This window comes from Coptis chinensis, chromosome 2, assembly GCF_015680905.1.
Source record: "Coptis chinensis isolate HL-2020 chromosome 2, ASM1568090v1, whole genome shotgun sequence".
In the NCBI taxonomy this organism is placed as follows: domain Eukaryota; kingdom Viridiplantae; phylum Streptophyta; class Magnoliopsida; order Ranunculales; family Ranunculaceae; genus Coptis; species Coptis chinensis.
Genome location: NC_141457.1, coordinates 82,537,555 through 82,552,668, shown reverse-complemented (window position 1 = coordinate 82,552,668; position 15,114 = coordinate 82,537,555). Strand labels below are relative to the sequence as shown.

Below are 15,114 nucleotides of genomic sequence, written 5' to 3'. Positions count from 1 at the left end.
AATCTCGTCAAATTCGATCACCCACATATATGTCTCTTCAGCCTTATGGTCCATCTTCATCTTGAGGATAGTTCATAATACATTCTTGGATGAACATAACAAAATCCATTCGAACTTCATTTATTTCCTTGTCGGTGAAGGCCTTTTTATTGCTAAGATTTTTATCCGAATATAAGAAACAAGTTTAATATTTTGCAAAATAGACAATAAAAAAAAGTTAAAAACACAGTTGCTAAAGATATCAAAAGCATAAATTAAGTTAAAATGTGAGAGGTATTTTATTTACTTTCAATGACAAAGGAGAAGGATCGCTCATTATGTCTCGCATAAAGCGCATTGCATGAATACCACATTGTTTACCGTCTGGTTGCAGAGGGCCCTACAAAAATATCAAATTATCAAATTGAATCAAGAGGCAAATTACTTATTAGGGGCAAAATTGTATTTTCAAAACAAATTAGTTCTAAATAGAAAAAATGCAATTGGAGGCAAGGGTTTCACAATAAGAATTGCAAATATCAATCAACCAATTGTTTGTAACGTATATATTAGGGTCCCACGATGACGATGTCGAATATTGTCATTGTTAAAATGATAACCACACAGGATAGGAACATTGTTAAATTAGTTTCCAGAGTACAAAAGTTACATTATTTATACAAATGGAAAATCTAATAGTAAAAGAAAAGAAACGAGGTGAATTGCTGCTTCACTTCACTTAACCCTGGAAAGAACAGATGACAGAGAGACTACGCACCAAATATATTGTTAGCAATACAGTTGCATCAAGTAATAAAACTACGAACTATAGCAACATAGATCCATCACAAAGGAGAAGACTGAGTGAGCCTGACACTCATCCACGTGCTCAAGCTGCTCTAAGGCAGTGGTGTTTATCTCAAAGCCGCATGAACATGTGGTGAGGTGTTTTGTGGAACCACAGGAACTTGCTGGGGAGGGTTATCACTTTGTTAATCAGTGAAGGGCTCTTACATAGGTATTTTCTTTGACTAAATATGAGAAAGTTCTCAAAATTTCCACACGGTGCACTTGCAACTTGTAACGTGATATTCAAGAAAAGGGGACGATTCACGATAGAGCCCTTCCCGTCGATAGCTCGTTGAGTATGCCAAGAAGTAACACATCAAACGTCTAACACATTGAGACCTCTAATATTTTGTGAGGTCTCCATTCATTGAAAAATGTACAAGAGAAATTCAGGACTTCATTGGAATCTAGCTTTTATACCACTCTTTACCAACAAAGTCATTTAAAACTTTAAATACTTGAATTCAGTTTACTAAAAAGCTTTTCCGCAAAACCCAAACGCTTACTCGGTTCTTACCATACCTCTATGGCCCGTGGGATGAATGTCGCTTTCTTATCGGTGGCAATGGATTATGAAGTATACCAGCCATAAAAAATTGAATGCTACTTTTGCATCCAATCCTATTGTCACTCTTTTCTTGAGGAAATCATCATGAGTAGTACCTCCAAACAAGTCAGCTCTAGATAACAACATTGAGATCAATTATACACACTAATGAAAAGGGTGATGTCTTTTAAGTGAAGTAGCGGAACTAGGTATATCCGAAAGTACATTATCCAAATTCGAACCGCAATCCCACGTATCAATATAAGAGGGACCAATGCGGACTAGAGACTGAAGCACATACAAAAAAATCCGTTTCATAGATGTGAGCGGATCACCTAATTGACCTAATCTATTATTTAGAATTAGTCATACGCTTAGTAAAACAGAACCACATCATCACTTTGAACAAAGACCAACTATTTAAAAATAGAGGGAGAATTCACTTCGGCTGGTCGGGTAACAATCTTCTAACATGTTAACTGTTAATATCCTGATGACATTGAAAGGGTCCTACGCATCGATTTTGACCGGTGGTCTATGTAATGTAGATCGGATGGATTAGTTTCCTCTCGTTTTGAGAGGTGTATTCCACAGGTGTCAAAGTGCGTTGATCGGATATTGGTTTGACGCTTAGGCAGGAACTCTTGTCATCATTTTGGTAAGGAAGAACCCCTGCTGAATTGCAGATGTATTTGGTGTTAAGACACACAGCCGGGTTGTGCAGGTCCCTTTCCCTGGTAGGTCCGATTGGATGAATATCTCATGCCGAGGTATGAAACTACTAGGGGATATCTCACTACTGTGGAAAAGGCTGCTATAGTTCGAGAACGCAGAGGTGATGAGCCGAGAAGCTCCACACAAGTAGCTGTTAAAGGCGATGCTCGGTACAAATGAACCACTCATTCAATCTACTGTGAGTTGCGGAGTTGACCTTGTTCAGTCAAGTACCTGAGGGCAGTCGTCCTAGCTTAGAAGAGATGGTGTGCTTTCCAGCTTGGGTATGGAGAGCATATGTGGTAAAGGGGAAGCTGTGAGTCCTTATTCTGTAAGGCCCTTGGTCTTCTAGTGTAGTCTCTTCAGTCTTGGGCTAGTTGGTTGTCAGGTTTCCGTGTCCAGTTCTTCCAAGTTCTAAGGAAGCCGGTGAGTGAGGGAGGTCTCTTTCAAGGCGCAAATCCGACTCAACTAAGCGTGTGTTTTCCTTGAGGGAAGAATAAGTTGGGCATTGACTCCAAACATCTTTTTGGTGGGACAAATTTGTTGGAAATGTGGATTTTAATAATGCCAAGTCAAAGAATTCAGGTTGTAACATGGATCACGAAGATATTTCATAAAAGCCAAGTCTCATGCATGATATCATAGTTTGTTTGATAAGATCAACATGAAGTCGGAAAGGGTGAAGGTTTCAAGCGTCTTCAACTTCTTATTGTGGAGCTTATAGAATTGCAGGGGCCTGTATCAAGGGCTAAAGCTAGCTAAACAATACAACATAAGAAGAATGGAGGCAAGGACAGGACTCTACAAATGTTATCTCCTTCACTAAAAACAGGAGCAACACCCGTGGCAAGCAAGGAAGCTTACGATGCATTGGAACTTATGGGTCAAATGGAAATGTTTTCTATAAGACATGTTTATAGAGAATGTAATAAATTAGTTGATGCTTTAGCAAGTAATGTACCCGATGTAAGATACATAGAAGTTATCCCTAGCTCATTTTCTGTGGATATAAAGAAAATAGTCTATGATGATGCTATGGGGAAAGTGTATGTCGAGGATGTAATACAATTTTACAATTATTAATGAAAAAGGGTAGGGGACCTCTCAAACAACCTAAACTTGCTTATAAAAAAAAAATAGTAACTGTAATCGTTTACCTTGATGTGGTGCCAACATGGTTTTTGAGAACTTCTATTCACTTGGATCTCTTTTAAAGCTATCAACGCACTTCAAGTTAAAAATTTAAGCAATTAATGTCAATATAAGAAATAAAAAGTCTACATATATAATAAAAAAAAAGTATACCAATAAATGCATTATGGAAATAGTTACGCGACGTGTTGATAATGATTTTCATGTCACCGTGCATTTACCATGTAACTAATCCAACCAATAAACATCCATACTAGACAAGTCAATGACAATCACAATCCAATGGAAGCTAAAACCAAACAAGTTATTAACTAGCATTTAATATGTACTTGTAACCAAATATGAGTTCAACAAAACCAATATAATATATGTCCATACCATGGGTTGTAAGGAATGAAAACAATTTCATTCATGTTTGCTTCCCTCGATCTATCAAGAACAAGTTTAGTTTTTCTTTTGAATCCACAACACTAAAGACAGCCGGGTTGACAAACAAATATCCATCTCTAGAACAAACAAATTTCTCATACAAGCATCTGAAATGTGAAAACACAACTCATTTATAAAAGCGCGAAAAACATTCAATAAAATAGTTAGTAACAACGTAAGTTTTATCACCTCATATATGCAACCATACAAGGAGACTCGACAGATTCAAGATTACAAACATCCTTCCGCCATTTGTCTCTATGTATGAAAAAACTCTATGTTATCTTGAATAATTCTTGTCCATATGGAAACTTAAAATCGACCACTTTGAATAATTGTACCAATCATGGCACCAAAGGAAGTGCATAGATCGCTTCCTTTGCTATGGCCAACTGACTTAGTTTTTTCGCCTTTACTTTTACTCGGTTGCCCTATTTTATCCTGATTCAGAAACCGAAAAATAAAAGATAAGCATAAAAAATTATAATGTCATGTCTAGCAAGGGTGGCCGCAACATGGCCTATGTGTACATGGGCTGGAAGTGGTCTGTAGGTATCTGGCAGTGGCTTGAAGTGTCCTGCAGTGGGCTGTGTTATGGCCTATGTGTATGTGGAGCGGAAGTGCCAGATGCACATCTACACAAATTGGAGGTGGAATGTTGAGTTGTGTAAGAATCATGAGGTGGATTAGAAGGAAGAAATGTATAAATAGAGGGAGCTAGACAGAGAAAGGGAGAGGTCCGATCCTAAAGTGGGATTCTTATAAATTTACAATCATCGATATTTTTACCTGGTTGGCTTTCACCACTAATTCCCTGGGGCCAAGCAACGTGATCCAATAGCTGTCTTCCACAAATTTCAACTTATCACCAACCGGTACGGGGAAGAAGAGCTTGTTCTTTACCTTCCAAAATCTTCCCAACTGCTACATGTGAGTTGTATTGCCCTAAGGGAACATTGTGCAACTTAGTTTCCGGTCCAAGCTCCTCGTAGACTATACCCTTAGCAACAACATTGGATTTGAAATCCAATAGCCAAACTCAACTCCGCCCTAAGATGAATTGTAAAGTCATAATGGGTTAATTGCAAATACAACATAAAACAGGGATTCAAGCACTAGTATTCACCTTTCCAAGATCCCATGTATGATTTCAGATCTTGGTGCGACTTGTTACTTCAAAGCATTTTCCTTTTTAGAATTTTTGGTGGTATCGAGAATTAGCCTTTTTGGTCTTCAACAAATTTTAGGTGAGAATATTTAGAACTAAAAAAAAAAAAAAAAAAAAAAAACTAGACACACACAAAAAATATTTTAAAGTACTTCAAAATAAATTAAAACTTAATGAAATTACCTCAATGCCTTTCAATACTAAGTGCTTTGGCCAAGCAACTTGTGATCCAAGAGCATCTTTCAAAATTACCAAATTTCATCGCGAACTGGTATAGGAAGAGCAACATGATCTTTACCTTCCAAAATCTTATCAACTGATACGCGTGCATTGTTTGGCCCTAAGGGAACATTGTGCAACTTAGTCTCTGGTCCAAGCTCCACGTAAACCTTACCCTTAGCAACAATATTGGACTTGGAACCCACAGCCAAACTGCAACTCAGGTCCTAATTGTATACAGAGTTTTTAGTAATTAACAATATGAAAATAACGAAGTGGATTAGAAGACTGTGGTGCTAATCAGATTCAGAACCTATCTATTATATTAAGTAAAATGTGATACTGCAAGGATTGTGACAACGATACCTTTCCAAGAGGAAGCATAGGATTTGGAAGTGGGGAATGACTTGTTCCCTTAGCATGTACCTTCCTAAAATCAGGTTCAGAGTTTGTTTCCGACAGACGACTCTTCTCTTCCTTGTTCTTCGGCTATATATGTTAGAGAATATTTACAAAATAAAAAGCGAAATAGGAAACAAAAACACCCAATTCTAAAGTAGTGTAAACAATATTTAAAAGCTTACTTTTCTGCTTGCTATGTGCACCACCTAAAGGGGGGATATGGTCTCTATTGTCACTTTTTGTGGCTATTCAAGCAATTTTTCCGGCCGCGGAGAGAAGTGAGGCGATCATTAAATTTTGCTTCTAACTCCTTATATTTATTCTTCAATTCTTTTCTTTTTTTCCGTTCTTCCTTTCCCTTTTCTTCTGCCTTTTTTCTTTTTTGTTCTTCCTTTTTTCTTTTTTCCTCTTCCTCGCGAGCTTTCGACTCCAATGCACGCACATGTTTCTTAGATCCACGCTTTATTAGGTGAAAGTACTGTGTGGTGGTGACTCCATCTCCTACGCCTCTAACACGACCACCGTGTTCCGGAGTACCCAATGCCAGAGTCAGTACGTCTTTAGTACCCTCAACCTCTAAAGTTCCTTCCTTGACCTGCGTTTGATAATCATCCTACAAGATAATGAGAGTGTGGATGTAGACTTATCAGTCACCCAAAACCACAGAAGCAGAAAACAGTGCAAGATTTGAATTAATAAGAGGGTTGGTCACAACCATAATCTACACCTTGTTTATTGTTTCTAAGCAAGTATCTCGAGCAACCCATCAAAAGTTTCTCAAAAGTGTTGTCACCCTCTCAGTTGAACTTTGATTCATACAGTGGACTTAATAATCACACAAATGTTTCTCAAAATAAAAAGGAGTTTTATGACACCCTTCCTCAAGTGGTTTTGAACCCTCCCCCCCCAGATATCCATTCTAGTTGTGCGTGCATGGGGGCAAAGATGAAAAGGAGTGCAAGTGGGTAACTTATATTCTTAAAATTTTCCATGTACCATTCAAGAACTGCCCCTTAGTATGATAAGCTAAGCAACATGATCAAATATAGAAAGTAAAACAAGAGAAGCAAATCATCACCTTGGTCAATGTGGCACCTTTCTAACGCCTCTATATTGTAACCTTATTATTACTATTAATATAACATTCACACTATACTAGGAAGTATACTAGACTGAAACGTACTATTCTCTCTGCAACTTCCTTGGTAGCATCATTTGCATAGTTACCATCTTTGCCTTGGAGGGAAAGTTGCCACCCATAAGACCTGTCCTTTCCAATAAATGATGCGCCCTCCTCTTGTCTCTATTTTGAAGTATATAGCACATCAAATAATAACAAATTAGAGGAATGCAATATTACATAAATAATAACAAATTAAAGGAATGCTATATTACATATCAAATAACAAATTAGAGGAATGCTATATACATTTACTTACCTTTTTCTCCACGCGATTATCAATACTCATCCCCCTTTGTTAGGTGGTTAAACTTCTTTTGCTTTTAAGCCACAGATTGCACTTCGCTAAGATTCTTACAAATTAAAAAAAAAAATAAATACGTTATGTACTAGAGCTGTTTAAAACCATTTCTTGAAATAATACTTTAGCGGAAGTAGTTTTGAATGAGAAAAACATTCCTATAGGCCCTTAAAGTGATTAACTCAAGAAGATAACTTCGTCGTCTATAGGAACAATTACTGATATGGGATTGTAAAATGGCGATGGGTTATACACTCGAAAAACCTCAATATCCAGCAGACATCCCGAAAACCTCAAGGTAATAGCATAGTGAGATCGTGAATCGCGGTATATAGCAAATAAAGAGAACAAGCATAACAGCCTAACGTGAATGCGACGATAGCTTTCTTGTTCTCTCTCGTCCCCTAGTAGCTAGTTTTGAGTTCCCTTCCTCTAGTAGCTAGGCTGCTTCTAGTAGCTAGATTGTTTTGGTTTGGAGTGGGGTGGGACGATGTGATACTCAAGTATTCCCTGACTTGGTACTCTATCCCCGATCAAACGGGGAGCGACCCCAAGAATGACAAATATGAAGATAGAGGGAAAGAGTACCGCCAAGAAGGTACTTGCCGGGGGTCCATCCAGCTCGGCTGCTGCTTAGGGCTGAATGGGGCCCCAAATCGACCTCTGAGACCCGATCTTTGGGTAGCTCCTTATATTGGGGATACTCCGAGCTTCATTAGTTCACAACATGGAGGCCACGTAGGCAAATGCATCGGGGGTGCCTATTGTCAAGTCGGGGAAGCTGGAATATCCTGAACTGTTGGAAGTGGGTAGAGAGCCCCTTAATCTGGTCAAGGTGGGTAGCCATTCGTTCGTCCTTGTACCTACCCCCAAGTTTGTTGACAATGAGCTGGGAGTCACTGAAGACAGTTAGACTTCGAGATCTTAGAGCTCCGAGCCATGTTAAGCCCAGAAGACTTTGTAATTATTCTGATCGTGTGTGCGTAGAAGTAAGGCCTAAGCTTCTTAACTGAGAACACTAATGCAAGGGTAGACAAGTCGATCTAGGAGTACCTCGTCTCTGCGTCGAGCAGAGTTCGGCTGACGAAGTACACCTGATGTTGTTCTCTTGGGTAGTAATTCAATGTATTGTCAGAAACCATATAAAACAGCATAAAACATTATCAGCATAAAACAACACTACCATTTGGAGGGAGGGAAACTTCAGTGCTGATGCTTTGGCTAAGGCAGGAGCATCTCTACAACCGAATGAAGCTACCTGGACAAATGGTAGACCTACATGGTTGGTTGCAGAAGTAGGAAGCACCTTTTGATAGGCTTTTTAGATTTGATTAATTGTATCCTACCCTATAGATATAAATAGTAGTAGATGCAGTTTAGCTTGAATCCTAGCAGGGTGCATTGACCCTGCTAATCTCTTGTACTCAATGTACATTTCACTTTCATTTTTAACAGAATTTATACTTACAAAGCATAAAAAAAAAAAGGGTTAACTCCCCCTAGTGTCTAAAAGTCTATCTCTAGAGATGATCATAATTAACCTTGACCTATATCAAATTTCAAGCACTTATGAAACCCACTGCTAGTCGACCATTTCATTTTGGCCTCATATTTTCATGCACTAGTAGTAACCCCTATTCAAGTATTCAACTAAAAAATCCCAAACGCAAACAAACACGAAAATATCGATTTGCTGATGTTATTGGTCTCCATCCATGCAAAAACAAGAAAAAAAGGTGGCAAATATCGTTGGGTATTTCACTTCAGTCCTCCACTTACACAAGTTTCAATACTCCCTATTTTAACTTTTTGAAAATCAGTCGACCGTTGAAGCTAGCTGCGTAAAAAAAGTTGAGTCATGGTGGCAACAACCGAGGAAGAGACAACGACTTTTAGAACAAACACCGAAAGTTCTAAACAAATCAAACACAACAGCCGTAAGGGACATCAATCTCAATCTACCAAAACATCTAATGATGCTTCTGGCCTTCTGGGTATACTTCCTAGTATAGTGTGAATACAAACTCCCACAGAATTCTAATCATCTAGACATAGATTTAGTTATTATAAATTTAGATCTAATATCATTTTGTCACATTCTCGCACAATTTCAGTCATTGCAGCCCTTGAACTTCGGTAAGCATGATTAAACAATGGCAGACTTGAGCGTGAATACAAAGGGCGGCGGCAGAGAAACTCGACAAAAAGGAATACAAAGGGCAGCAGCAATGAATGAAGACGAACCCAAACCAAATGACAAATCTAAAGTAGAAGCATAGAGATAAAGCGAGACTTTTATTGTTGCGAAGATGGAGATAACAGGTTTAAACACTTAGTCATGCCAACCCGATAACTTCGGAAGGGGAGACTACAACAGACTAAGGATGACATGCAACCAAGAACAGATGATGCAAGGGAATCCACCTAGAATCTTACAAGATAAATTCTCATAAGCTCTCTTGTATAATCAACCCTACTGAATCTAAAAAAAAAGGAAACCACAAATCAACAAAATCCACTCAAACTAAACTTGGCCTTCTCGCCACAAGTCCAACCTCCCCCAGTGCCACGACCTCTTTGCTTGGAATCCACCAAGATTACATGGATACTAGCCTCTTTAGGACTTTCAAGAAACTAAGACGGTAAAACAATAGCTTGCATGCATGTACAAACAAAAGCAAAATAAAATTAAGAGAAATACGTGCGAGAAATTCAGGTGTAAGTCTACTTTTTACAAAAGTATCCCAATCTTCTTGGTGATTACTTTTCTATACAACTTTGGTATTTTCTTGAGTCTCTTGGGTTTATTCTTAAAAGGTAAGATGTACCGTCTAGTAAGACGAGACTTGAATGCTTTCCACAACCTGCCCATCGCACTTGTACGAATAGATCTTTCGTTTGTGTCCAACTTAAATTTTTCCTATTTGTAGGTAGCATATTAGTTAATCATGTAAACAAAATGAAATTAGCTTATAAAGCATTAGATTAATGTACCTTCAAAGAGATCCACAAATTTTTCTTCAATGTTGGTGATACATCTTTTCAATTAGTTATTGTAATCCTTACTCTTGCCCTCACCAAGTAGCCTCCATAACTACCGATGTCAGTTCCACCTTGACCAATTGGTTGCCCAGATTCATTATAAACAACTCCTTGATATTCACCCTTTTTCAATTTTTTTATTTTTACACACTTTGCCGCTCTTCTAACTTTCCTTTTTTTGCTTGAACCTTTTGCTACTGCCTCGTCAACTTCCATATCTTTTGAGCCCAACCGCTTCTCTGAGTCTGAATGGTCTTCAAAGCCATCTTCCGAGTTTGAATGCCCTTGTGAACCATCTTTGGAGTTGAATGATCTTCTCGAGCCATCTTCCGAAGTCTGAATTCTCTTGAATTTGAATACTCTTGTGATTCTGAATGCTCTTCTGGATCCATGAGTGTACCTGTAAAGACCATTTTTGTTTATATATATATATATATATATATATATATATATATATATATATATAAAAGCTTCCATATATAAAGCTTCCACCAAGTAGGTCTTTAATTGTTTAGAAATGTAAACATGCAAATGTAAACAAAGACTAGTCATCTCAGTTTAGGCTGTAAGTTTAACACAAAAACTTGAAACATTCTTAAAACCCGATAAAAAACAACAAAAAAAAAAAGAAAAAAGAAAAGAAAAGTCCCATAATGACTAGTAAGAAGTCTTATTTAACTTAAAGAAAAACTCATTCGGCTCGACCCAAATCCCTTCACAATTTTCACGAGCATAAGGCAATGGCAATTCATTAGCTAAATCAAAGGAGTCAATAGTTGGCGGCATTTGTATGCGTAATGGAATCATCATCAAACCCAAATCATCGTTCTTATTGCGATAGTCTCTTTTCAGGAGTTGCAAGGACAACTCACCATCCCATATTTAGTTGGTCACTCACATAAAAACTTGCTTGGCTTGGGGCGCTAAAAATAAAAGGGTCGAACTTGTGGCCAACTTTACCAAGTTGCACAGATGTGAAACCCAATTCATCAACCTTAATGCCTCTCTTGCTGTCAACCCAGTCACACTTGAAAATAGGAATCTCGAAGGTCAAGTAATCCAACACCCATACTTCAGTAAGCACACCATAAAAGCACATATCCGAAATTACAGGATTCTTGTCCTTGGCACTAGAAATCTGCATTACTGAGGCCACTACACTGACTCCACTATTTTGGTTGACTAGTTTAGCTTCTCGGTCCTTTGTGTGATAGCGAAAACCCTTAACTTCATATCCGGAATATTTTAGCACATCTAGACTAGGTCCCATGGCCAAAAACTGCAACGTTTCGGAGACTTTGTTATTTGGTATGTCTTGCTCTTCCTCAACCTGGTTCTCAAACAATATTAAGAACAGTGTTTTAATTTTTTAAGTAACAATAGAGTGTTAACAAAACATACCTTTTGGCGAAGCCAATTAATAAAGGTGCGATTATGCTCAGCTTTTATCCATTTTACACCCTTGCGATGATTTTGAAGCTTTAGGTAGTCCATATGCTCCCTTTTATGTTAATAATTAAAAGAATACAAGTATTAACTACCAGCTCCCTTATGGAAACGTTGGAGATAAACATCTAGTTAAATTGAACTATTGTGCGTTTATCTACTTACTTGATATAAGGCTGAACTTCTTTCATGTTTTCCAACACATAAAGATGTGCTTGTTGCCAGGACTTCTCATCAACTTCAACAACATGCGAACCCCCAATCGGTCTTCCACTGCAAATTGTATCTCCATCTTCCAAATCATTGTCTGTCATGTTTCTTGTGGAAGGAACTCCAATTGCATCTACTTCACTCAAGAATTCATCACAAAACTCAACGACTTCTTACGCAATATAATTCTCCGCCATACATCCTTCTGGACGGTTTTGATTCCTAACATATCCCTTTAACACCATCATGTACCTAGAAAGTTTTTTAAAGCTTTAAACCTTTGATACGTGCATTATGAGACATTTAATAAATAAATTAAAAAAATCATTCACTTACCTCTCAAAGGGATACATCCATCGGAAAAAACTGGACCACATAGCTCGACCTCCCTTACAAGATGAACTATCAAAATGCACCATGATGTCGAAGAATGATGGTGGGAAAAACTTTTCTAACAAACACAAAGTTACCACCAAATCTTTCTGAATATTATCCAATTTCGACACATCCGCTATTTTTGTGCAAAGAGCATTAAAGAAGAAGCATAACCGAATAATGGTATACCTCACATGCTTTGGCAACACCGATCGTATCGCCACGGGGAAGAAGTTGTTGCATTAGTCGATGGCAATCATGAGATTTAAGACCATATAATTTCAAATCTTTCATTGAAACACAAGATTTGAAATTAGAACAATATCCATCCGGGACCTTCCGGTTCAAAATGTGTGTTGCAAACTTCCTCTTTCTCTTCTCTAGATAATGTATAACATGTTTGGCGGTAGGTAGAATCTTGTCCCTCTCTTCTCGGTGCTAGTTCTTCCCTTAAGTGCATCTCTACAAGGTCAAGTCGGCTTTGAAGTGAATCCTTTGTTTTCAATGGAATGTTAAGCAAAGTCCCAATGATGCTATCACGCACATTTTTCTCAATATGCATGACATCCAAGTTATGTCTCAAAAGCAAATGTCTCCGAAGGCAACTCAAAAATATAGATCTCTTTTTCCAAATGACCTTCCTCATGATTTTTGTGTACACCATCAGTTTTCCTCCGCTTTGGTGTTTCAGATCCTTAGAACTTATTTGCTCCTTTCCCCTTTTTCTTTTCTTTGAACCTTTGGACCTAATTCGCGCCTTCTCCTTCTTTGATTTTTTTGACTTTCTAGCACTTTCTGGTGGCTTTCCCCATGAGTTTTTGAAATGCTCAACTTTTGTGAAGATTTGCACCCGCTCAATGATTCTGGACTTGATCGCAGCTCTTGCTTACCATTAAATGGTCTTTTCTCCTTTCGGTACGGATGGTTTTCTGGAAGCCATCTCCTGTGTGCCTGGTATACATTCTTCTTGCCGTGTTTCAATCTAATAGAATCTGTATTTTCCCGCATCTTGGACAAGCAAGATACCCCTTGGACAATCTGACCGACTAAGTTTCCAAAGGCGGGAAAATCACTGATTGTCCACAATAGCACAGCCCTAAGTATAAAGGATTCTTGCTTATAGGCATCATATACCTCAACACCGGGCTGCCATAACAACTGAAGATCTTCAATCAAAGGTGCAAGATAAACATCAATGTTGTTACCAGGTTGGTGCGGACCTGATATCAACAATGTTAACATTAAGAACTTTCTCTTCATGCACAGCCATGGTGGCAGGTTGTAAGTCGCCAATATAACAGGCCAACAACTATGTCTGCTGCTAAGAGAACTGTGTGGATTAAAGCCATCGGTTGAAAGTGCAAACCGAAGACTTCTCGAATTAGTTGCAAACTCTGGCCAAGATTGATCGACGTGTCTCCATGCTTGGGAATCAGCTTGGGTGACTCATTTGACCATCAACTACCTCTCTTTCATTCGCATGCCATACCAAATTCTTCGCCGTTTCAACAGATTGAAACATTTTTTTAAGTCTAGGGATTATTGGGAAATACCATAGTACTTTTGCTGGAACACTATAATTTTGGTCGGGTTATTCTTTTTCACCTTATACCTTGACGCCCACATGTAGGACAAGTAGTTCTATCCTTGTTTATTAAACCTCTATAGAGAATACAATCATTGGGACATCGCGTGAATCTTCTCATGCTTTATTCCAAAAACGCACACGTTTCCTTCGCCTCTCTCATGGTCAAAAAGGCAGCTCATTGCAATCTGGGAGCATATCCTTAAACAGAGCCAACACCATAGAGAAGCTTTTATCGGACCACCCACTCATTGCCTTCACATTGAAAAAGCTTAACCAGAGATGATAACTTGGTGTATTTTTTTACACCCGTCGTCATAAAAGGTAAATCAGCTTCTTCAATCAGTTCACAAAGTTTTTCAGGGTTCCCCATGAAAGTCTCCTAAGTGGCCTCAAACATTTTTGCGATGTTTGCGGCCTCATCTAGTCCACCCTCATCAAAACCTTCCTCTGACTCCTACTCGATGCTGACTCCTTTGGAGCATCTTCCCCATGCCACACCCATGTGCAATACGTTTGTTCAATCCTTTTCGTTCTCAGATGACGTCCCACCTCCACTATATCAAATTCGTACATATTCCCACATTCAATGCATGGACAGGGTATACAATTCTTACGTTTTGCATTATCAAAAGCAAATGTAAGAAACTGATTAACGCCTTCTACATATTCAGTAGAAAATATATCTCTCGACATCCATGACTTGTCCATCTCAGGCTACCAAAACAAAATACGATAAGTCCTTATCGTCGACAAACAAGCAAATACGAAAATAGAGTTAACTGAAAAATATAGTCTAGTTTAAAATTAAAAAACAAAAAATCATGTTAGATAACCATTTGTGAAACCTTCGTTTATAGCCCCTAAAGTAAACCTTCGTTTCATAAACAAAAAAAAACACTAACGACCACCTTAAATCAGGAATAAAGCACAAATTGTAAAAAAAAATCCAAATCAAATGAAAACCCATACCTTACTTGATTTAACTGGATATTGTTGTTCGAGAGAGCTGTGAACACGTAGAAATCCTAATCACAATCAATTGAAATTCCCCTGTTCCAAAAAAAATATTGGTATAGAACTCAAAAACCAAAACTTTTTACTGCAACAAATTCAAAATCGAATAGAGATAAAGAACTAACCTTGTCTGTCTTCAATTACCGAACTGAATTTTGGAGAGGTAATCAATTTTAGATGGAGAATGAGTGAAGAGAGAGTCGTGAGGAATTGATTTAGGTTGAGAGAGTGAAGATAGAGTCGCGAAGTGTGTTTAGACTTTGAGTTTGAAGGAAGCTCGCGAAAGTGTTTCTGTTTTTCGTGTTTGTATGATTACAGAATTTGAAGAGTTTCAACTAAAGCGGGAGTTGAGCGAACGTGGGTGTGTCGTGTTTTTTTGTTTTTAGTGGAGCTGTGGGCGTAGACCAAAAACTACCTAGGTCATATAATGGGTCAAACGGTCACTTAAGAGTCGGATAATACGTAACTATTTTAGTGAAATAGTCACAAATAGTTCTCC

General features: G+C 38.2%; 2 long non-coding RNA genes across 2 annotated transcripts; both read right to left on the bottom strand.

The window, feature by feature from the left end:
- Positions 1 to 5,759: 5,759 nt before the first annotated feature.
- On the bottom strand, positions 5,760 to 6,930 carry LOC147518291 (uncharacterized). Its single transcript, XR_015214030.1, has 3 exons — positions 6,899 to 6,930; positions 6,643 to 6,762; positions 5,760 to 6,072 (listed from the first exon to the last, which is right to left on the bottom strand). It is a non-coding gene; the product is annotated as an uncharacterized LOC147518291 (long non-coding RNA).
- A 3,393-nt stretch (positions 6,931 to 10,323) lies between these two features.
- LOC147518290 (uncharacterized) lies at positions 10,324 to 14,873 on the bottom strand. Its single transcript, XR_015214029.1, has 3 exons — positions 14,741 to 14,873; positions 14,571 to 14,651; positions 10,324 to 10,382 (listed from the first exon to the last, which is right to left on the bottom strand). It is a non-coding gene; the product is annotated as an uncharacterized LOC147518290 (long non-coding RNA).
- Positions 14,874 to 15,114: the final 241 nt, after the last annotated feature.